At 41.9% G+C, this 23,887-nt stretch overlaps 3 pseudogenes; 2 read left to right on the forward strand and 1 right to left on the reverse strand.

Moving 5' to 3' along the window:
* Nucleotides 1–2,469: 2,469 nt before the first annotated feature.
* On the reverse strand, nucleotides 2,470–4,661 carry LOC142173639 (uncharacterized; annotated as a pseudogene).
* Nucleotides 4,662–4,667: 6 nt separating this feature from the next.
* LOC142173640 (uncharacterized) lies at nucleotides 4,668–5,472 on the forward strand (annotated as a pseudogene).
* Nucleotides 5,473–20,977: 15,505 nt separating this feature from the next.
* LOC107784566 (uncharacterized) lies at nucleotides 20,978–22,778 on the forward strand (annotated as a pseudogene).
* Nucleotides 22,779–23,887: the final 1,109 nt, after the last annotated feature.

A 23,887-nucleotide genomic window follows, 5' to 3' on the forward strand; every position in this document is an offset into this window, starting at 1 on the left:
TAAAGAAAGGGTACCACTTATTTGGAAACTAGTAACTTGCCAGTTTCCAAGCGAAACTCGATGCTACTTTAACACAAAGGTCGGTGTCCATCATTGAAAGTGGCATCTCTATTTGCGCACATAGGAGAAAGTGCTCTGCCAGTGAAATCGGTCTATTGACACCTATAATTATTTCAACCAAGGCCGAGCACTCTTCTCGAATTTTTGGATGCACTCTTGCTTTAAGTAGCTGAAACCTCTATGTGGAAAAGTTTCTGATTGCAAAATTAATGGCATTCTAGAAGCTCTCACTCAAACAAGGGCTTCCTATACTGTACTAAATAGAATCAGTGTACATAGAGCATGTCCCCCTCCTGACGTTCCTCTAGCAGGGGAACTATCAATAGCGATTGTTGCTCCTTATGCCTGGTTCCGCTCAACTCTCCCTTCAGAGCTACCCTTGCCTAAAAGCGGAAGAGGTAGCTGACTAACCTACTGGAGTAAGTAGTCTTGTCCGAAAGCCTCAGGCGAAAAAACAGCTTAAAAGTAACAAGGTTCTAAAAGAAAGACAAGCCTTAAGGAAACAAAAGCTACGAAGGTAGGTTAAAGTGACTAGTCTTTCTTATCCGAAAGCAAGCAAGACAACAAGAGAGGTTTTAGGCAACTCGCTGGTTTTGAGATGGGTTTCCTTGCAGGTGTATCCACTTGTTTTCCTATTCAAGTTCTGTTTCCAATTTCATAAAGTTCGGATTCTTATTGCCACTACTTAGCATACACTAGTTAAAAGGCTAAATAGTTCATTTTTCTTAACATCAGATGAGTTAGGTTCTTTTGCAAAGAATCCAGGAAAAAATCGCACACGAAGATTATAAATAATATATTAAAATCGAATCATCGACAAGATGTTTATCAGAGAGATTTTATTATGGGATACAATCGAAGGGCTCATAAAATTCAAAACTTGAGAAGTAAGGGAATATTGATGGCCTTTGTTGAACATAGAGCGAACGGATGGCAAGTGACGTTTATCTCATGTTGGCCTTTACTTCGGCTACTAATAAGGGGGTTGGGGTTTGACAAATCAATATTGGGGCTTCGTTTACCCACATGTAGTAAGAAAAACTATGAGTTTGACGTTGAATAGCCATAGTGAGTTCATCACCATTGGCGTAGGCAGAGGAGGCATATGCGGCTGGAAGAAAGGCAATTTACCTCACTTCTTACAATTCCAGTTGAACCCTCAACAAATCCTATGTTGCTTATGTGGGATCAACTGCTCATTTTCGATATAGAACTGGATAATAAAAAATAACGCCTCTTTTATTTTTTGGAAACGAGCAAAATGATATGCTGAAACGGGTGCTAGCTTGAAAACCGCCGTAGAATGAAGCAACGCTGTCGGTTGAGGCCTCACAGGGCTTTCATAAATCAATCTCTCAACAATCAGTATTGCTTATGAATAGTAGGGCACTGAGGGAGGTTTCTGTTGGAGGGTCCCTCACGCCCCGAGTCAAATGGAATTGAAAAGACTTTTTTTATATTTATAAACAAGGTGGCATCTCGAAAGTGTCGTTAGTCGGTTTAATCATGGAATGTCCAAAAATCCTAGTCAAATGCAAACATTATTATTATAATAATATGCCCTAGAACATGTTATTGAATTGAGTGAGAGGTCCCTTTCTTTCTTACTACGGAACCCGAAAATTGCGTAGACTGCTTTGCTTGGGATTCCCTATGTAACCTAACCAATCCTTGTTATTTCACGCGGAAAATGGTCTGTTTTGAGCATTTGAAGTGGACGAACAATCAGCGTACATAATCGAGTTTCATGCCATCATGTCTTTCTGCCCAGTAGTGCTGGAAACCGCTTTCATGCGTCTTGGTTGTTAGTGGAGAAAAAAACCATCCTTAAAACAAAGATTCTCTTTTCAATAGTTTCAAAGGCTTGAAGGAGCCTAGCCTTATTCAAAAGGAATTGATAGGAAGACTTTTCTCTCTCCGATTATCTGCTACAATAAGATAAGAGGTAAGAAGCGAGGAAGACTGTTGATGAATAGCCCTTTTCAGTTCCAACGCACGGAAAAAGACTATCTTTCTTTTGGGGTCATAGATCAGAGAATTGCCTCTTTCAAGCTTCCTTACAGGCAGAGTAGTTAGCAAAGGTACAGACAACCCGGTCTAGCCAGTGAGCAAGCATGTCCACTTTAGACTCAATATCTTTCTTAACACTCGAAAAATTATATGCCTCTATAGTAGCCTGCAGTAGAATGCAGCTATTTCTGACGGGTAGCTATTTTAGCTAGGCCACCTGCGTGATCAGGGTTTCCATCCGAACTAGTGCCTTAAGCATGAAGGCAAATGAAATTATGTGGTATGGTATCGTATATAAGAGAAAGCTTGGTTTTAGGAGTGATCTTTCGCCTTTATTGAGTAGATATAAAACAAGCTTAATTACTAATAATACGGCAATAAGCACCTTCTTTCTCAAAGTCAACTTTCTCCGTTTTTACTAGTAGTTGAGTGCTCATTGTTATTCGGATCTTGACCGGATCCGAGCTTCCCAAGCTCTATGCTATTGGGGAACGCTGCAAGGGTCTTACCACCTTCTTGATTGATTATATTTAAGTCTTTGGAGTACTTTAAGATTATATTCCATGCCGAGGATTTGTGCTTGTGGGCCGGGGTGAATATTGCAGACCAACGGATCTGGTGGTCGACAATCGTTCGGAATTGGTAAAGGTTGTCGCAGCACCTGTAGTAGGACAAAGGACTTATCGCGATGCCCGCGGACCAATTTAGGATGTCTCTGTCACTGACGATTATCAAGCAGGCCACGTGGTTGGCCAGGGTCTTCTTCGGCTAATGAAACCTCGATCCCGAAGCCTTTGAAGTATCTTTTTGATAGGTGCCTCTATTTGTTTGCGGAATTCGCTGCTGATAGATCTCGCCCAGTGTCCCCTTCCTTTCCCCGCCACCTTCCGACCCGCGGGAGTATACAATGACAATGTCGGGGCATGAGTGCCCGATCGTAAGACTACCTATTGAACGTTTGATGGAACCTTGCTTCGAACTAAGCTATGCAACAGCGAGATCTCCCTTGCTCCGACCTGAGCTGTGGGGACTTCTTACTCTAGCTGTTCCAAGAGTCTCCGCTAGTTGAACCGCGTCCAGTAGACTCCATGTTCCGCTCATTCCCTTCGTCAGCTCTTTGATCGGGATACTATTACCTAGGTTCCTAAACTTTGAATGGATGGCAGAGCATATGTGGCAAGCAGTTATATGGATACAGTGCTTTACCCGTAGACGCTTCTCCAGCTCTCGCAAGAATTGTGTGGGAGTTGCCCTTGGAGGGACTTACCGAATGACCGTACCAAGGAATTCTACCGTACTCCATGCAGCAATGGTTGTTGATCCTGTAGAGTCTACCCAAAGGTTCAAGCCAGATTGTAGGAAGTGGGTGATACGTTTTTGTATTTGTATGAGAAGCTCGATGGAACCCATGATTCCTAGTAATAAGTCATCGGCATATCGCGCGTAACAAATCTTTATTAAGTAATAGGATTTGAAGGGGCCCAACTTACGGGTCAGGCCTCTCTCTGACCTGATAACAAGTATCGCCTCCCCGCCCAGCTCTATCAGCGGACCGTTTCTCTTGCAATACTTAAAAAAGTTTCTGAAGGCCCAATTATTATTACAGCATTCTCTACCATAGAATTTGGACTTCCGGGTAAACACGACGGCTTCTATGAAGAAGGCAGCGCAAAGGAGGCTCAAGGGCTTATTAAGTAAGGAGTCTAGGGCCGACGAAAGGTGGAAAACGAAAGGCATTTTCTGGTCCCCCTAAGACGGGGGGTGCTTGTGGGAGGGGGGGTGTGCCACGACGAAACAAGGAAATTAAAGGCCGCTTTGCGTTGGATGCTCTTTAACCTCCCCACAATGATGGCTCTGTTTTCTTGGGGAGCGTTGAAGCTTGCTTATTCGGAAGACTTTTCTTGGTCATCAATACGACTTGTTCTTAATATAACCGATCTTATTCTCTGAAAAATCGAAATTTTGTACTTCTGGCGGATCCTCCCTATCTCCTAATCGAGCTTGTGTAGGTAGATGGTACCTGGTAGGGTCGATAGTAATACACTGTATGGGATGGAGTAAGGGCCTTTCTCATCTCCTACGAGTCGTCCGGCGGAAAAGACTTTCTGAATGGTGTAAAAGAACTTGGGATCATTGATCTGTTCCTTTAAGATTGGGATAAGTCGATGTCGGTCGATGGTGTGAAAACACTTCCTGATGTCGAATTCCAAAAACCAGGGAGAGGTTCCCCACTCTTCTTTGATCAGTCTTAGGATGGAGTGGAAGCCTCGGCCCGAGCGGAAGTGCGATGTTTATGGAAACTAGAGATCGTAAATGGATTCGAGTATCATTCTGATTGCCTCTTTCATGATCCTTTCTATAGGTAGAACTACTGTGAGCGGTCTAAACTTCGACCCTTATTTCTTTCTTCATATTGTAAAGGGGAGCAAAACCCATTTTTTTCTCCCTCTATTGATAGAAAAAGGGCACTCCTGGCATCATTTCAGTGACTCATAGGGCTTCCCTCAGCTCAGTATTTTTGGTTCTTGAGAATGGTCGCCACTTCTCCCAGGACCGAAATGATTATCCCTTCCCGATAGGTCTACATCCATCCCTGAATGATTGTTAACTTCCCCTCAGTTCTTGTAATTGTCACCTGTAATCCACGCAGGTGTGTCCACACCCCCCTGAGTGGACGAGAAAGAAAGGATTTCTCGGAGCAACCCCCCAGGTTCCAGACCCAGGAGTCAACTTTCTCGTATGAGCATTCGGTACATGTATCAGTCCGTGGAAGAGTGAAAGGGTCACCACTACTGAGGATCCCTCCATAATCTTAGATAGGTCGTCTGAGGGTTTGCCGCGGTTCATTGTTGTGCTTACACACAAGACTACCCTTTTCTGAAAGCTCCACAGGACCACCTACCACTAGTCTTCGGCCGTAGGGGTTTATTGCACAAAAACGCCGGGGCGCAGGCTCCCGAAGAGAGAAGCCCAACGAATGTCAGATGCAAAGCCCCGCACCTCATTAAGATCATATTGGCATACTCTCCCAAAAAAGAAAGAGCAGACCCCATTGAAGACGAGAGTGAGGTACAACAAGGCCATTTCTGTCCACCGCCCTTCTCACGGAGCCGTACGTGGACGTTACCGCTCATACAGCTCCCAGCCAGCAAGCAGTTAGCCTTCCTCTACAAGGAATGGAAGTGTGGATGAATCGACATCAAATATAGGATTGTTGTTGTACACGATCTCCATTTTAGTAGTCCTAGCTATCCACTCCACTATGTGGTAGAGTGTTCGTCCCCACCCCTTCGCAGGGGTACCTTCCCTTTTAATTGAGAGAAGGACTCGGAATTTACTCCCCTCGATTCTAGATCTGAAAGAAGGGTATGGAGTTTCTCCAAGGAATTCCCTCCCGTGGCGGTACGCGGATTCTCTAGGGCCCAAGCTCCCCCTCCCATCCAATCGCCCTACTACAAAATAAGGCGAGGGATCGACGCCCCACAGAGAACCCAACCTTTTCAAGTGGGGCCTGAATGAAATAGATCAAACCAATTTTCAGACAAAGAAGATAAAAAAAGAAAATTATAGTGGCTAGGAAAGCTCCGGAGATTCTATGGGAAATTTAAAGCGCCGAAGTAAGTTGTGGCTTATAAATAGGAAGATGAGGAGATAAGGGGCGAAGGATATTCTTGATATTCGTAAAGATTTATGTTCATTCGCTCTGCTCGCAGAGCGGTATACCGAAAAAAAAGAAGCGACTACCTTACTTACGCAATTCTTCTTATTCTTATTCTTTCTTAGCTGAAGTTCCTATATTGGTTTTTTCTTTCTTTTATGAATGTTATAACTTCTAATTCTTTGGTAGCGGACCTCTTTGATAGTTCGAACGTTGTCCCCCGTCTAACTCAACTATTCAACATTACGGCTATTGTGATTATGAGAGAAATGAGGGATGGCGCCTTCCTTTACCATTTGGCGGTTGAAAACAAAAGTTCTTCTAGGTACACGACTGTTAGGATAATCCAAGGCCTATTTACGGAAGTAGCAGGGAACTTGACCATCAAGTTTGAAAAAAGCTGGCCAAGCCTGTGTCACTTTCTTATGTTAGGATAAAGGGAGATCAAATAAGTATGGGGCCGATACGCGAAGGATCAAATCATAGAGATAGTGGATCTTAAGAGGCATAAGAAAAGGAACCTCGGTGACCTAGAGATCGCGGAGTCCGCGCCCGTGCCAAAAGTGAAGAAGCTTTCCTCTCTTTTCAGTCGATCATGCCCGCCTTTAGCACTTCCCTTCCTGAAGTGGGAGTAGGATAAAGGAAAGCGCACTCGATCAATTACCATGCCGTCTCGTAAGACAAAAAGTCACCAACAGGAGCTTAAAACCAATATCTTGGGGAAAGGCCTCTACTCTACGAACCAAGTCTTTCTGACGAGGCACCGACTTTCTTTTTTGATCCCTGAGTAGCATTTCCTTTCACTGAGTAATGGGCGGATGCTTTAACATAGGCGGATGTGGGACACAGAAATAATAGATTCAGGTGCTTCTGAGTCAAGAGATTCTTCTCCCTAAGTAGCGTTCTTGTAAGTACAGAAGGAATTCTCCTGTCTCTGAAAAGATAAAGCTAAAAGCAATCTCTGGTATAGATATTGATATTGAACTTCCTCTACAGGAGGTAGGTGGGGATCAAGAGAAGCAAGGTCGGGCACATCATATTCTTTAGGGATTGTGTCATGTCAATTTTCATAGTGAATTTCTTGCGTATCCACCCTTAAAGAGAGAGCTCGAGGCGGTGGGAAAAGAGAATCAACGAGATAGGATGCTCTGTCCCAACTAACAAGAGTAGGAAGATTCCAGCTTTGAATCTTGTGCTTGACTGTGATCATTTCTTTCACGTCATAACAGTCTTTAGTGCTTTCTGTTTTAATGGTTTGGAACCCTTCTTACTTTCTTTATTATATCGGGGAATTTTTTCTCTTGGTCCGCTTACTCCATAAAGGGCTGGTGGGTGGGGGTAGAGCCTTTAGCGCCAATGTCGATGAATCAAAGGTGTCCGTTTATGGTATGGGATAGGAAGAGCAAGAATTGAATCGCTATCGCTTGTCCTATAATCTGCTATGATCTTCTTTCATTCGTCATTATGAGGTAGGTAAAGTCCTTTGCTCGTATGCTTGGTATTACTATAGTCGCACTAGTCTTCCTTCCTTTTTAGTACACATGAAACGGAAACTCTAATAGAGACTACCCACACGGTGATCAAAACTCTTCCTTCTCTACTTCACTGTCAATTGATTGGCGCATGAACGAAGCTGTAATGGAGCATGTACTCGACAATCAAACACGGCTTTGCTAGCTGCCTGTGATAGGAAAAAGAAAACTTGATCAGAGAGTTTGTGCGGGGCATTTCCCACCTCGCCTTTGATCTTTCCCTTTCCGTGTATGTAAAGCTATAAGAGCCTCTGATGTTTGGCATATTTCGATATGTGTTGATGTTACTTTGCCCATGTTTTAACCACTTCTTGATGTTATTTAATCTTTAAAACGCCCAACATGGTGTAATTATTGGTTTGATGACTAATTAAGTTATGTGTGACGATTTAAGGTGTTCGGAGTGCAAAATATGAAGAAAAGGTGGTTTAGCCAGAGGAAGAAGGGTTGGATGCGTCGCATCCAACCTAGGAAAACATCATCCTGCATGCAACCTTAGCAGTGAAGTTGGGCCATAGCGTTCGCCATCGCGTGCGAAACTGGGAAGTAGAAGAGAAGGCTGGATGCGTCGCGTCCACCCTCGCATGCAAAGCTGAGAAATAGAGGACAAGGTGGATGCGTCGCATCCACCTTCGCAGGCAAAAATTGAAATGGAGGACAAGGTGGATGCGTCGCATCCACCTTAGCATCAATCCCTGAAGCCGATTTGGACTAGGAATAGGAGAGCTTTGGCCCACGACTTTTGTACGCAATATATAAGCTAAAAACGCCTCTTTTAGGTTATCTAACATATTGGAAAGGAAAAAAAAAGCCACGACAAAGCTGTGGAGGCCGGAATTCATCAAGTTCCATCTTTCTCCCACCAAACTTAGTAATTTTTATGTTTCTTTATATGATTTGTTGTTTGGCTACCATGTCTATGTGGAGCTAAACTTCACGTTCTAGGGTTGTGGTTCTTTCATGACTATTGTTATTCGGATATTGATTTTGACTTCTTGATTTATCATATTAGTTTATTTATTCAATCTTGCACTTAATTATTTAATTGCTTGATCACCAATTGAATATTATCTACGAATCTAGAATTGAACTCGAAAGTGGGAATTCTATATTGCATATAGGATTGAGTAGGGCAAGTTCTTGAACTCGGGCATCGGGGAACGGATTCGTGGTTAGGATAGACATATACCTAATTGCCTTGCTTGGTTGATTTACAGGAATTATAAATGCGTTCTTGTTGATTCTAACTCCATAGACATATAGGCGTTAGGTTAGCTTGGATAGGCGAGTAAGAACTCGACAGATTCTTATGAGCATTAACCCTGTCAACCAATAAGCTAGATAAATTAGTCGGTCAATTCAATTGAAGAATACAATAGGATTGTTAGATAGCCCATAACCCTAGATCGTTTTCATTACATTGATATCATTAAAATCTGCTCTTTCTCTGTTCAAAGTTTATTATTTATATTTTTCTTATTTAATTAGTTAGAATAAAATATTTTTAGATTTAATTCTTGTTTAGATAATTAGGATAGTCTAATTTAGTTAATAGCTAATCATAAGTCCTAGTGGGTTCGACATCCGACTTTTAGTCACTTTATTACTTGACGACCGCGTATACTTGCGTGAGTGTGTTTGGTCGCAACAAGTTTTTGGCGCCGTTGCCAGGGACTTAAAAATTAGCTACGTGACTAAGTTAAGCTTTTATTAGATATTTGTTTTCAAGTTTTAATTTTCAGTTTTCCTGGGTTGTGTCAACGCAGGGTCTTCTCTCGAATGCAGAGGAGTAGAAGTGCAAACAACCTCATTCCTCTTGATCCAGAAATCAAACGAACACTACATAGAGTGAGAAGGGAACACGAAGCTAGAACGAGAATAGAAAGAGAGTTGGACATCGCAGTCCAACCACAGCCAATAGATATGGCAGGCAATGAAGAGCGTCCGGTAATTGAAGCCGCAAGGCCCAATCTTGCGAATATGACTCAGGCTATTGTGAAGCCTGATATCACTGGGCATTTTGAACTCAAACAGTACATGGTACAGCTGATTCAGTCCACAGGACAATATGTGGGTCTATCTCATGAGGACCCACAGAGGCATATTCAGAACTTCTTGGAAATCACGGACACTTACAATTATCCGAACGTCTCTAAGGACTATGTCAGGCTGACACTATTCCCTTTTTCACTGTTGGGGGAAGCTAAAGAATGGTTGCAAAAGGAGCCCGCGAACTCTATCCACACTTGGGATGATCTAGCAAGGAAATTCCTAATCAAGTTTTTCCCAACTAAGAAGACAAAGTCGCTGAGGAGCCAAATTCTTGGGTTCCAACAACGGGATGGTGAGACACTTCGTCAAGCTTGGGAAAGATACAAGAAGCTACTCAGAGACTGCCCGCATCATTGTCAAACTGATGAGGTATTGGGTCACACTTTTGTTGATGGGTTAGATGAAGCATCAAAGATGAATCTTGACTCAGCTTGTGGGGGTAGTTGCATGGCAAGACCGTATAGTGAAATACAACTCTTGCTAAATAATTTCACTGCTAATGACCATAATTGGCAAGGAGAGGGGGATTCACGAAGGGGAATTAAACAGAAGGCCGCCGGTTTGATTGAGCTTGATGACTTTTCCGCCATGAGAGCCGATATAGCAAAATTGGCAAATCAGATGAATAGAATGACAACACAACAAATGCAACATGTACAGCAGATGTCTATTTGTTGCGAACTATGCGGAGACAGTCATATGATTGACATGTGCCCCACGAATCCTGAATCTATATACTATGTGGGGCAACAAAACAGAGGTCCTATGAATCAACATGCGCAATATGGGAACACTTACAACCCAAACTGGAGGAATCATCCTAACTTCTCATGGGGCGGAAGTCAACAGAATCAGTATAGGCCTCAAGGGAATTTTACTCAACCTCAGAAGCCACCCCAACAAATGGAAGAAAGTACGAATGACTTGCTGAAAAAGTTGTTACTAGACAATCAATAGCTCAGGACCGATTTCAGAAATCTTGAGAGGCAAATGGGGCAGTTAGCAGCAAACCAAAATACTAGACCTACAGGCTCACTTCCCAGTGATACAGAGAAGAACCCTCAAATTAATGCAGTTACACTTAGAAACGGGAGGGAACTAGAGGAAGTGCCAAGGAAGATAAAAGAAAAACCTATACCTGGGGGGAGTTGACACCTAAGGCAACACAAGAGTCAAAGGAAGATGATGCAAGTTCAGAGCGAATGGAGGTTACAAGGCCACCACCACCTTTCCCCCAAAGATTGCAGAAAAGGAATGACGATCGCATGTTCAACAAATTTCTCTCCATGTTGAGTCAGGTTCAATTAAATATTCCATTAGTGGATGTACTTCATGAAATTCCAAAGTACGCTAAGTACATAAAAGACATAGTGGCTCATAAGAGGAAATTGACTGAGTTCGAGACGGTTGCACTTACTGAGGAGTGCACATCAAGGGTCCAAAACAAGCTTCCCCAAAAGCTTAAGGATCCTGGCAGCTTCACCATTCCAGTACAAATCGGTAATATTGACGTGGGACGTGCTCTGTGTGATTTGGGTGCAAGCATAAATCTGATGCCTTTATCCTTGTTTAAGCAATTAGGTCTGGGAGCTCCGAGACCAACCACCGTGATGTTGCAATTAGCTGATAGGTCCATAGCCTACCCCGAAGGAGTGATTGAAGATGTGCTGCTGCAAATTGGAAAATTCATCTTCCCAGCTGACTTCATTATTCTAGACTTCGAGGCTGATGAACAAGTTCCAATCATATTGGGACGACCTCTCTTGGCTACTGGCGATGCAATAATTAAAGTGAGAGAAGGGAAAATGATTATGAGAGTGGACAACGAGGAAGCAGTCTTCAATGTCTACAAAGCAATCCAACTTCCCCGCCACTATGAGGAGCTCTCTATGATATCTGTGATGGAGGTGGATGAGAAACTTCTTGACACGAGTGTATATCTAGACGACTGTTTAGAAAAAGCAATCATGATGTTTGATAGCTTGGAGATGGATGATGAGGTTGAGGAGATGATGCATATCCTAGATACATCATGTGGTTACATGCAAGGAATAATCCCGTTTGAGCCCCTGAATAGGCCAAGTGGCCCCCACCAAAGCCGTCAATTGAAAAAGCTCCAAATTTGGAACTTAAACCCCTACCCCCTCACCTTCAATATGCTTATTTGGGAAGTTCTGACACTTTACCTGTTATTATTTCTGCTCACTTGTCTAGATTACAGGAAGAAAAGCTATTAAGGGTGCTACGTGAGCACAAGCGAGCAATTGGGTGGACAATGTCTGACATTAAAGGCATTAGTCCAGCTTTCTGCATGCACAAAATCCTCATGGAGGACGGACACAAGCCAAGTGTAGAACACCAACGCCGACTAAATCCAATCATGAAAGAAGTGGTAAGAAAAGAAGTGATTAAGTGGCTTGATGCAGGTATTGTATTTCCAATCTCTGATAGTAAATGGGTAAGCCCCGTTCAATGTGTGCCGAAGAAAGGGGGGATAACCGTAGTAGTTAATGAAAATAATGACTTAATTCCTACAAGAACTGTAACTGGATGGAGAATTTGCATAGATTACAGAAAACTGAACAATGCCACCCGGAAAGACCACTTTCCCCTTCCTTTTATTGACCAAATGCTTGATAGATTAGCTGGCCAGGAATACTACTGTTTCCTGGACGGTTATTCGGGGTATAATCAGATTGCTATAGCCCCAGAAGACCAAGAGAAAACTACATTTACATGTCCTTATGGCACGTATGCGTTCAAGAGAATGCCCTTCGGTCTTTGTAATGCACCTGCGACTTTTCAAAGGTGTATGATGGCTATTTTCACTGACATGGTTGAAAGATTTGTAGAAGTATTCATGGACGATTTTTCTGTGTTTGGATGTTCTTTTGATAGTTGTTTGATGAACCTTGATAAAGTGCTAGCTAGGTGTGAAGAGACGAACTTGGTGCTAAACTGGGAAAAGTGCCATTTCATGGTACGTGAAGGTATAGTTTTGGGGCACAAGGTTTCAAAAGATGGTCTACAGGTGGATAAAGCAAAGGTGGAGACGATTGAAAAATTGCCCCCGCCGACATCCATCAAAGGCATTCGCAGTTTCTTGGGTCATGCAGGTTTTTATCGTCGTTTCATTAAAGATTTTTCGAAAATTTCTTCCCCTTTGTGCAGGCTTCTAGAGAAAGATGTTACCTTCAAGTTTGATAATGCATGTCTGAAAGCATTTGAGGAGCTGAAGGGAAGATTGGTGACTGCACCAATTATCATTGGCCCCGATTGGGCACAACCATTTGAGTTGATGTGCGATGCAAGTGACATAGCAATTGGAGCGGTGTTGGGGCAAAGGAGGGATAAAATCTTTCACTCCATTTATTATGCAAGCAAAACTATGAATCCAGCTCAGATGAATTATACAGTGACTGAAAAGGAGTTGCTTGCAGTGGTGTGGGCGTTTGACAAGTTCAGATCCTATCTAGTGGGAACCAAAGTCATCGTCTACACAGATCATTCAGCTATCAGATACCTATTTGAAAAGAAAGATGCCAAGCCGAGGCTGATTCGTTGGGTCCTCCTCTTGCAAGAATTTGACTTAGAGATCCGAGATCGAAAAGGGACAGAAAATCAAGTGGCCGATCATTTGTCCAGATTAGAAAGTCGGGACCATGTAGCTGAAGGAGGGTCAATTAAAGAAACATTTCCGGATGAGCAAATATTAGCAATCACCTCAGGTGAAGCCCCATGGTATGCAGATTATGTGAATTTTATCGCAAGTGGGGTGACGCCACTAGAATGGACAGCTGACAATAGAAGAAGATTCCTACATGATGTAAGGTTCTACGTGTGGGATGAGCCATTCCTATATAGGCAGTGTGCAGATCAGTTGGTGAGAAGGTGTGTTCCTGAGGAAGAGATGAAGGCTATACTACATGACTGCCATGCGTCACCATATGGAGGTCATCACGGCGGGGATAGAACCGCCCAAAAAGTGCTACAATCAGGTTTTTATTGGCCAAAATTGTTTAAGGATGCACATGCCTTCGTTAAAAATTGTGATAGATGCCAAAGAACTGGAACTATCACGAGGAAGCACGAGATGCCCTTGCAAAATATACTGGCGGTAGAACTTTTTGATGTTTGGGGGATTGATTTTATGGGACCATTCCCATATTCTAACGGACACAGATACATCTTGGTGGCGGTCGACTATGTTTCTAAGTGGGTAGAGGCCATAGCTCTTCCTACTAACGACGCAAAGGTTGTGGTAGGCTTTGTAAAGAAGCACATCTTCACACGTTTTGGGACCCCAAGAGTGTTGATAAGCGACAGGGGAACTCACTTTTGTAACAAACTGCTGAATAATATTCTTGCAAAATACGGAGTCAAGCACAAAGTTTCCACTGCCTATCATCCCCAAACGAGTGGTCAAGTAGAAGTTTCCAACAGAGAGGTCAAGCAGATTTTGGAAAAGACAGTAAGTATGAATAGAAAGGACTGGGCCGGGAAGCTGGATGAAGCATTATGGGCATATCGCACTGCGTACAAGACCCCAATAGGCACTTCTCCGTACAGGTTGGTTTATGGGAAGGCCTGCCATCTGCCCGTCGAGCTTGAACACAAAGCATATTGGGCGATTAAAAAGCTAAATATGGAGATGGACTTGGCCGGTGAGAAGAGATTGCTACAACTCAACGAGCTTGATGAGTTTCGATTGCATGCGTATGAAAATGCCAAATTGTATAAAGAGAAGACCAAAAGATGGCATGATAAGCATATCCAACATCGTGAGTTTGAACCAGGTCAAGAAATTCTACTGTTTAATTCAAGGCTAAAGCTTTTTCCAGGAAAGCTTAAATCTCGATGGTCGGGTCCGTTTGAAGTGGTTAGTGTGAAACCTCATGGTGCGATAGAATTGTGTGATAAGGGGTCCAATACGACATTCTTGGTAAATGGCCAAAGAGTAAAACACTATTGGGGTGGTGACATTGCACGTCACAAGACCACAATGGATTTAGTGGAGGCATGAAGAACATGTTGCGTCGTGCCGCGACGTTAAATCAGGCGCTTCTTGGGAGGCCACCCAAGTTAGTTAGTTTATTTTTATTTTTTTTTTGTAGGACATAGATCTTAAAAAAAAAAATAAAAAAAAAAAGAAAAAAATAAATAAAAAGTTCCCCAGATATGAGAAAACGAGGCGGATGCGTCGCGTCCCCCTCAGCAAAAAAAAAAAAAAAAAAATTTTTTTTTGACGGGCCAATTGCTCAAGGCAGTGAAGTCTGCCTATCGCGCCCGTGTCGCGTCCGAAAATTTTTGAAGGAAGACAAGGGGATGCGTCGCGTCAAAGCTCGCACGCACAGGTAAGTAATATATATTTTAACACATCTTAAGATAACGAATTCGTTAAAAACTCTTCTTGCGACGCATCCACTCGTCTCTTTTTGGCGACGCCTACGAACGCAGAACAGAATTCTTTAATCGAAATTGTAACGCATACAAACGCGACAGGTATGCATCATCCTCTTCGTTCTTCCGTTGGCTTCTCTCCTAATTCTTCTCTCTTCCCTCCCTCAATGGTAGCAACAAGTAGGTTTTGCAATTTCAAAATTTTTTAGGGCTGTCGTTCTTGGTCGTTGTAATGGTTGCGAGATGATAAACTATAATTCCCTTCATCTCGTCAAACTTTGGGAGGGTAGTTGCATTGCTCAACTGATAGAATGAACTAGGCACACTTGTTGCATACCACATGTTCGACGAATTGTCCCTGAGGAAAATTTAGGCGTCGGTGAAGTCTGAGTAACCGAGCAACATTAGTGTATGCTTGAGAATAAGTGTGGGGTCGAGTGAGGGGCTATGTGAAATTGAATTTTTGAAGAGAGTTATCACATACTTGCTGAAAGTCATGAGCTACAATTCCATGAAGTAGTGAATGGCATGACTTTACGAATAAATTGAAGTCTGCAAGCTGTTGAAATTGCTTTCAAGCTGAACTTCACTGTTTCATCTGCTAATTGTTGAATTCTTTGCATTGCAGGTACTTAGATTCGTAAAATGACAGCAGTGAGTAAACCATCCAAGCAACAAGACAAAGATGGTAACAAGCAACCGCCCAAAAAGCCTACCGGAAGGGCAGCGGGCGGTCCAAATCCACAGAAAAAAAGGAAGCGGACGGAGAAGGAAATGGAACTGCTGCCTAGGCAGTTAAGTGATGATTCAGAGCAAGAGGAGGAGGAAACATTAGTCAGGAGGACAGTGAAGAAGGGTATTACACCAAGCAAAGGAATAGAGATAAGAGAGCCTGTGACATACCAAAGAAAAGCTTCGAAAATGAGTGATCCGACTGATAAAGGGAAGGAGAAGATTACTACAGAATCTGAATCCGATTCCGATTCGGACAATGACCACCTACAGGTCAACATGAGTGATGAAGACGAGGGTGAACCCATAGACCGAGTTGATTGGGAGAAATACTTTGTTAATGAGAAGGCATTCCGAGCCTATAAGAAGATACTGGTTTCAAAGAAGTATATTCCGGAAAAGCCGATAAACATCGGACCACTGAAGACAAAGTACTCAGAGTTTCTAAAGTCAATTCGAGAGGTGCAAAAATGGGGACCCATTCTGAAAGGTCACGGCAAAGCCAACCTCACCATTGTTAGAGAGCTCTACGCCAATTGGCGTCACGCAAGGGGAAACATTGTGCGAGTAAGAGGGGTAGATATTAATGTGTCAGCTGAAGCTCTGAATAACTTCTTAAGGGTGCCACACACACTTACAGACAGGTTTGACTCCATATGCAAAACACCAGATTATGCACACATTAAGTCTGTCCTATGCCCTACCAGGAAGGATGCAGAATGGAAGCATGGGAGTATGGAGTACCACTCTATAGCCAAGGAATTCATGAGTGCGTTAGCACGTGTGGCTCTAAATTTCATTTGTAACCGCCTGCTGCCATGCCAACATAAAACTGATGTCCCTCGTTACCGCGCACTCGTATTATATGCTTTATTAGAGGGGATACCACTTAACTTCGGAGCCATCATGCATGATCAAATGCAGCGAACCAGGATGAATTACAAGTGGAGGCTGTTCTTTGCTAATACCCTAACGGCTTTTTTAACAGAGATGGGAGTACTATGGGACAAGGAGAATGACGACATTGAGGCTAAAGCTCCAGGACCATATGATGTCACTCATGTTCTAGAGCCGAACAAGGGAAGGTCTTCTAAGCTCACCATTCAACAATTATTTGAGCATATGCAAGCAGATATGCAAGAGAACAGGGCTGAGCTGATAGCGACTCGTGTCGAGTTGAGTGCCACCAGGGATGAGTTGAGACAGACTCGTGCGGATCTAAGCCGAGTTCAGACCGAGCAGGCCACGATGATGAAGGAGATATCATTACTCCTCAGAGCTCTGGTTCAATGTGCAGGTACAGACATCTCCCAGCTGATTGCATCATCCACTGCCGGACCATCCACTCCTGTTCCTCCCATAGTCACTGAGGCTCCACTCAACAGGCCTACTGAGGTCGCTGTAACACCTGATACAGAATCCGCACCAGTTGTTGATGATAGGAATGCTATGGATGCAGATGCTCCTCCACAGACTGCGGATGAGCCCTCCACCTTGACTTGAGGGAGTTCTTCTCACCCTACTTTACCTTGTTTGTGTGCGTTGGGGACAACGCACAGTCCTAAGTGTGGGGTGGGGGTGATTCATGTTTTGATGTATGGATGAATGTACTAAAATATTCACTGGATTAATGGCATAAAATAGCAGTAAATTCATCTATATGGAGTAACTATCAGTTTATCTATCAGTTTATCATTATCAAAAAAAATATCTTAAAATAAAATAAAATAAAAAAAATAAAAAATAAAAAATATATATATATATATATATATATATATATATATATATATATATATATATATATATATATATATATATATATATATATAGTATCTTTGTAGATAGTAATAATCCCCTGTGGTTTTTCTTTGTGCCTCGGTTCTTTTCCATGGGATGTAGTTTGAACCGGGTAATTTTGTTTTCTTTTTAGAGTAGAGTAGGAATGTAGGGAATAAAAGGAGGAAGAATGATGAACCTAGGTGACCTTGACTTGGTTGATAATGGCATATTTAGGCTTTTACATATGTAATATCTTCCCTTCTCACTCTGAAATTATTGATGATGCCTTGTTAAAATGGATAGCATGTTTTGTGGCGCCTATTTCTCATTTTCTTGACTTGTGTTCACTTTGCGCTTAATGCTTAATATCTCGTTGCTCCGTGAATACTTGCATTGTTTGAGAGTCGGAATGTGACCGTCCTTAATGAGTCATGTGCCATGTGTGGTAAGGTTTTTGTGTAGTCCATGTAGTGTACTTGTGTCTAGAACTTGCCCAGTATGTGAGTTGAAGCAAAATTTTAGGTGATGCTCGGTTTGAAAAATGATTTTAGGCTTTCTTTGATCTTTTTGAGCTTATTGCTTATCACAAATAAAATCTATCCCTAGTTAACCCTTTTGAGCCTGTAGACCTTTTATTTGGTACCCACATTACAAGCCTATACCCTTTTTATTCTTAATTGACATTGTTTTGATCCTTTTACCTCTTAAAGCACTTTAATTGTTAGATGAGCGCTAAAAGAAGTAAGAAGGGACTAAGTGTGGGGTGACTTTTGAGTGGAACCAATGAAAGAAAGAAGGGTGCACTTATTTTGTAAAATAATACACCACTAGCGGAAAGTGAAAAAAAAAAAAGAAAGAAAAATATAAATGAATAAATTGTTGTCTTGTTCTTGCTAGTGGGTATGAATTAAAGTAGTGCTTAAAGAAAGAGGAAATATTGTTTGAAGTGATATTATTGGTGAAATTGAAAGGGTGTTGAAGAATTCGCGCTTAAATTATTTGATGATGTGTTAAAGTGCTTAGGAGGGTGAGTCACTATTCCTTAAATATATCCTACCCGTCCCTTAGCCCACATTACAACCATGAAAAAGTCCTAATTGATTTTAGATCGAGCGAGCTTACATTAGTAGAGATTTACATTAAGGGCAAGCCTATGGTACCAACTACATGCATGTGACTTCTTTTGTGAGAGTGAGCGATTTTCTTTGTGAGCATGAGATTCGAATGTGTGGATTGATTTTACTCTCTCTGCTTTTGTTGTGAGGGCACATGGTTTCACGAGGGATAGGTAACGTTATTAGACTTCTCTATGATGTTGGTTGTTCAAGCCATGAGTGCATTGTGACATTGAGTCGGTTTTTGAGGTTAGGATTGTTGTGAGCATGTTGTCTTTGTTCGAATATGTTTAAAGAAGGGCATAAGAAAAGGGAAGTGTGTTGATGCATAGTCTAGAGCCAAATTATAGCAAATAACCATGGTCATAGATGTAGTGTGCTTTGAATGATAAGAGCTTAATTTTATTTTGTTTACTATAGTGATGGTTTGTTCGAGGACGAACAAAGGTTTAAGTGTGGGGTAGTGATGTTTGGCATATTTCAATATGTGTTGATGTTACTTTGCCCATGTTTTAACCACTTCTTGATGTTATTTAATCTTTAAAACGCCCAACATGGTGTAATTATTAGTTTGATGACTAATTAAGTTATGTGTGACGATTTAAGGTGTTCGGAGTGCAAAATATGAAGAAAAGGTGGTTTAGCCAGAGGAAGAAGGGTTGGATGCGTCGCATCCAACCTAGGAAAACATCATCCTGCATGCAACCTTAGCAGTGAAGTTGGGCCATAGCGTTCGCCATCGCGTGCGAAACTGGGAAGTAGAAGAGAAGGCTGGATGCGTCGCGTCCACCCTCGCATGCAAAGCTGAGAAATAGAGGACAAGGTGGATGCGTCGCATCCACCTTCGCAGGCAAAAATTGAAATGGAGGACAAGGTGGATGCGTCGCATCCACCTTAGCATCAATCCCTGAAGCCGATTTGGACTAGGAATAGGAGAGCTTTGGCCCACGACTTTTGTACACAATATATAAGCTAAAAACGCCTCTTTTAGGTTATCTAACATATTGGAAAGGAAAAAAAAAGCCACGACAAAGTTGTGGAGGCCGGAATTCATCAAGTTCCATCTTTCTCCCACCAAACTTAGTAATTTTTATGTTTCTTTATATGATTTGTTGTTTGGCTACCATGTCTATGTGGAGCTAAACTTCACGTTCTAGGGTTGTGGTTCTTTCATGACTATTGTTATTCGGATATTGATTTTGACTTCTTGATTTATCATATTAGTTTATTTATTCAATCTTGCACTTAATTATTTAATTGCTTGATCACCAATTGAATATTATCTACGAATCTAGAATTGAACTCGAAAGTGGGAATTCTATATTGCATATAGGATTGAGTAGGGCAAGTTCTTGAACTCGGGCATCGGGGAACGGATTCGTGGTTAGGATAGACATATACCTAATTGCCTTGCTTGGTTGATTTACAGGAATTATAAATGCGTTCTTGTTGATTCTAACTCCATAGACATATAGGCGTTAGGTTAGCTTGGATAGGCGAGTAAGAACTCGACAGATTCTTATGAGCATTAACCCTGTCAACCAATAAGCTAGATAAATTAGTCGGTCAATTCAATTGAAGAATACAATAGGATTGTTAGATAGCCCATAACCCTAGATCGTTTTCATTACATTGATATCATTAAAATCTGCTCTTTCTCTGTTCAAAGTTTATTATTTATATTTTTCTTATTTAATTAGTTAGAATAAAATATTTTTAGATTTAATTCTTGTTTAGATAATTAGGATAGTCTAATTTAGTTAATAGCTAATCATAAGTCCTAGTGGGTTCGACATCCGACTTTTAGTCACTTTATTACTTGACGACCGCGTATACTTGCGTGAGTGTGTTTGGTCGCAACAGCCTCATTTTCCCGACAACATGGATTGACAAGAGTCTGGGAGTAGTCGTTATCTTTTTACATAGTAGTCATCAAGCAAGAAAGGGAAAGACCACTTAACGCAGTGGAATTGGAAAGATAGCGTCGAGCACAACTTTCGTGTCACCATAAATCCTTTTTTGTTTATTGGGAGACTGAATAAAAAAGTCTTTGTCAAGCAGGAATGATTGTAACATCGATCGACAGTTGAGAAATACTGCCTCCGGGGACCTCACTTTAGGGCTATCTTTCACCGTTGACAGACATGGTTCAACGTGCCAGCTACTCTTCCTCTTCTAGAACAGTGACAGCCTAGTCTGATTCCCCCTTCCGAAAGTGCCACAGCTCCTTCTATAACAACCCCTAAAAACTGGGCATTCGAAGCATCAATTTCATTCTATGCTCTATGCCATCGTCCTTATACTTAGACTATTAATTCATGTGTACAAACCTCCCTCACAAAGGAAAGCGGGAAAGTCATCTTTGCAAACAAAGGCCTTCTTATTATACTATGGCATCTTGTCCAAAGCGAGCGGTCATGTGAATCCTTTGTCTATTCGTCTATTTCATTTAATAAGAACAATATAAATGTGACACTTTCACGACGAAATACCGAGAATTTTTGATACGTCAGTCTCCCAGTAAATTAAGCCAATGATCGACTGTCCCTGCCCATTCTAACGGGGCATTCTATTCCTTCAAGTCCCACATCTCTAAATGTGCCTATTCATTCGACACCTTTCGATGGAAACAGGGAGAAATGGATTATTCCGCATCAACCTATGCCCTCTTATTCCGACTAAGTAATCCATTGGCGAAAAGAGAGCCTTCCTACTTATTGCTTGAAGCTCTGTCAAAGTAGCATTCAATTCTGAAAAAGGCTTAGGGCTAGGCTAAACCTCCCTCAAAGCCATGAAGTCCCAGAGCTCTTATTCCAAGAACTGGTGATATTCCCTTAACTGCAGATTCAATAGCACCGGTTATGAACCCCAAAAACAACAGGAAAGAGAGCACCGTCTACTCAGACTGTCACACCGGCAACGAGAGCAGTAAGAGCAGATAGTGGAACAGAACTAGCAGCAGATAGGCATTCAGTTAGCTTGAAAACGGACTCGTAGTTAGAAATCAGATGCTTCCTCAACAACTATCTTTAGAATGTCCTATCTCTCTCTTCAACGCTTTAAAACGAGCTAGAAGGCTTCTCTTAAAGCAGAAAAATAGGAGTTATAGTAGTTTCAGCTATTCGATTCGAATGAGTGCCCTCACTTCCTTTCCTTACTACGATATGCCCAAAAAAAAGAAAAAGAAAGTGCAACATATCAAATAGCGATGACACAAATTATCAACGACCTCCTACATAACATATGCGAGCCTTACGTGGACTATTTGGTAGTTTTTTCAAAAGAAAGAACCGACCACATCGAAAATTTATGCAAAGTCTTCAAAAGGTTAAGAAAACATCAATTGAAGATGAACCCGAAAAAATGTGCATTCAGGATCGGGCGGAGGCCTTAAATCAGTAGGGCAATAGCATAACTATTATTGACATCACCCTTATTACATTACTTAAGCCTACTCTTTCTTCAAGATACAAAACGAGTAGCCGAAAATGGTTGTCCCTATTGTATTTTAGATGGAGTCATCTACAGGGCTAAGAATCATACCTTTACTTAGAGAGGGGTAGCGGTACCATGCTCTTTCGTGCTCGTAGGTTGACTCACCTATGCATCCCGACTAAGGTCTCACAAACGTGCACTTTCCTTATGCATCCAACCGCTTCACTAATGTGAATAGGTTATACAGAAGGGTAGGTTGGTAATATACTCTTTTGTGCCTTCCTTCTTCGAACCTTTTGGTATGCATTGCCCCCAAACTATAGATCAGATCCACCGGACAAGAAACTCAATTCTGCACTGCTGCTGAGTCGTCGGACTTATCCACCAAGGGACTCGTGGAATTCATATTGATTGCGTTGGGGGAAATCTACCAAAGCTCGTCTGATAGATAGACTCATTTCCCGCTACTAAGCGAGAGCAAGAAAGAAAATCAAATGATTATTTTTTTAACAAGCGCCTTCTTTTGGGTATGTAGGTACTAAGAGTCCTCTCACTACCAACCGGCAGACATCATCTGGCTGGGTCTTGCTGGTATAAACAATGAGGAAGAAACAACCAAATGGAAACAACAACTAACAATGGCTCTTGGCCCAGATAACGTCATAGGCATAGGGGAGATCAGAGCAACAGGGAACGCCTAGATGTCATTTTTCTTCCTGGGCTGTAGTAAGTAGATCGAGAGGTTGTTCCACCCCTTGTCCCAAAATATGGGGAATATGTTCTCATAATGTCTTGCGTAAACCTGACCTAGCTGGTAAGCGATCCCAGTTCGCGACAGAGAACAAGACAGCAAGCAAGCGTACTTTTGTTCGCTTCTTCCTCACCAAGCACAGAAGTTTAAGAATATCTGTAGGTTGGTGGCTACCTAAGGAAATTCCAATTCGATCCACCCCCCGGCTGAGAGGAATCTACCTCATCCCGATCACAAGGAGAGGTTCACTATGATGGGGGTACTTTTTTTTCCCTGAAGGAAAAAATGAAATGCATAGGGGACCATATTTTCGTTGCGGCATGCTACTCAGATTTACGGATTCGCAGGGGATCTCGGGCCCTACTTAGTTTCGCAAGCCTTTTTCATTGTCAGTCAACTAAGTAGGACCTTTTCCTTTTTGTTTGAATAACCCATTCTCATTATCTTAAATAAGTAAAGTAGGCAAACCTATAGGTCTTTAGTAGCGTTGACAAAGAAGAAGGAGTCGGTTAAAAGAAAGCAAATCTTTCCATTTTTCTTATAATTATTTAATAATATAAAATAGAAAGAAATTTCTTATTATTATACATAGGCCAGCTTGACAAGCAACCCTTCCTCTTGATCTGAGGTGCGAAGAGAAAGATTTCTTTTTTATGACTTCCATTTATCGATCCCAGCCTAGAAAAGTGACCTATCAGGGCAGGGCCCTATTGATAAATGAAAGAAAGGGTTTATGAGCCCTAGCCCTGTAAGCCCACACCTGTGTAGAGTAGATCGTTCAACACCTGCGGCACAAACCCATTTTGAACCTATTGGTCCTAGTATCATAGGCGACCGAACGGCCGCCCCCTAATTACTAGACCAACCTGCTATAATAATTCCATAAACACCTAGCGAAGATATGGCAAACAAATAAAGTAGCCCTATGTTCGGATCTGACAATACCATACCATAATCAAAAGGTACAACGGCCCGAGCGACCAGACTTAACATAAATGTAGCCACTGGAGCCATTCTAAAAAGGGAGAAATTAGCACTACTTGGTGAAATAGGTTCTTTTAGAATCAATTTCAAACCATCTGCTAGAGGTTGTAACAATCCAAACGATCCCACTACATCAGGACCCTTTCGACGTTGCACAAAACCCATTACTTTACATTTAACTAGCACTAGAAAGGCTACTCCTAGTAGAAGTGGTAGAATTATTTAAAGTATTTCAGCTAGAACAGCTATGTACATTTTTGTTTTCTATTCACTCATGATCTGGCCTGGTCGACCCAATCATGATGTTGAAGGAGGGGACCTTTTCTCGAAAAAAAAATTCTTCCTACTACGAAAACCACAACACAAGCACCCCTTTTCC

Source organism: Nicotiana tabacum, chromosome 19 (assembly GCF_000715075.1).
Source record: "Nicotiana tabacum cultivar K326 chromosome 19, ASM71507v2, whole genome shotgun sequence".
NCBI lineage: Eukaryota > Viridiplantae > Streptophyta > Magnoliopsida > Solanales > Solanaceae > Nicotiana > Nicotiana tabacum.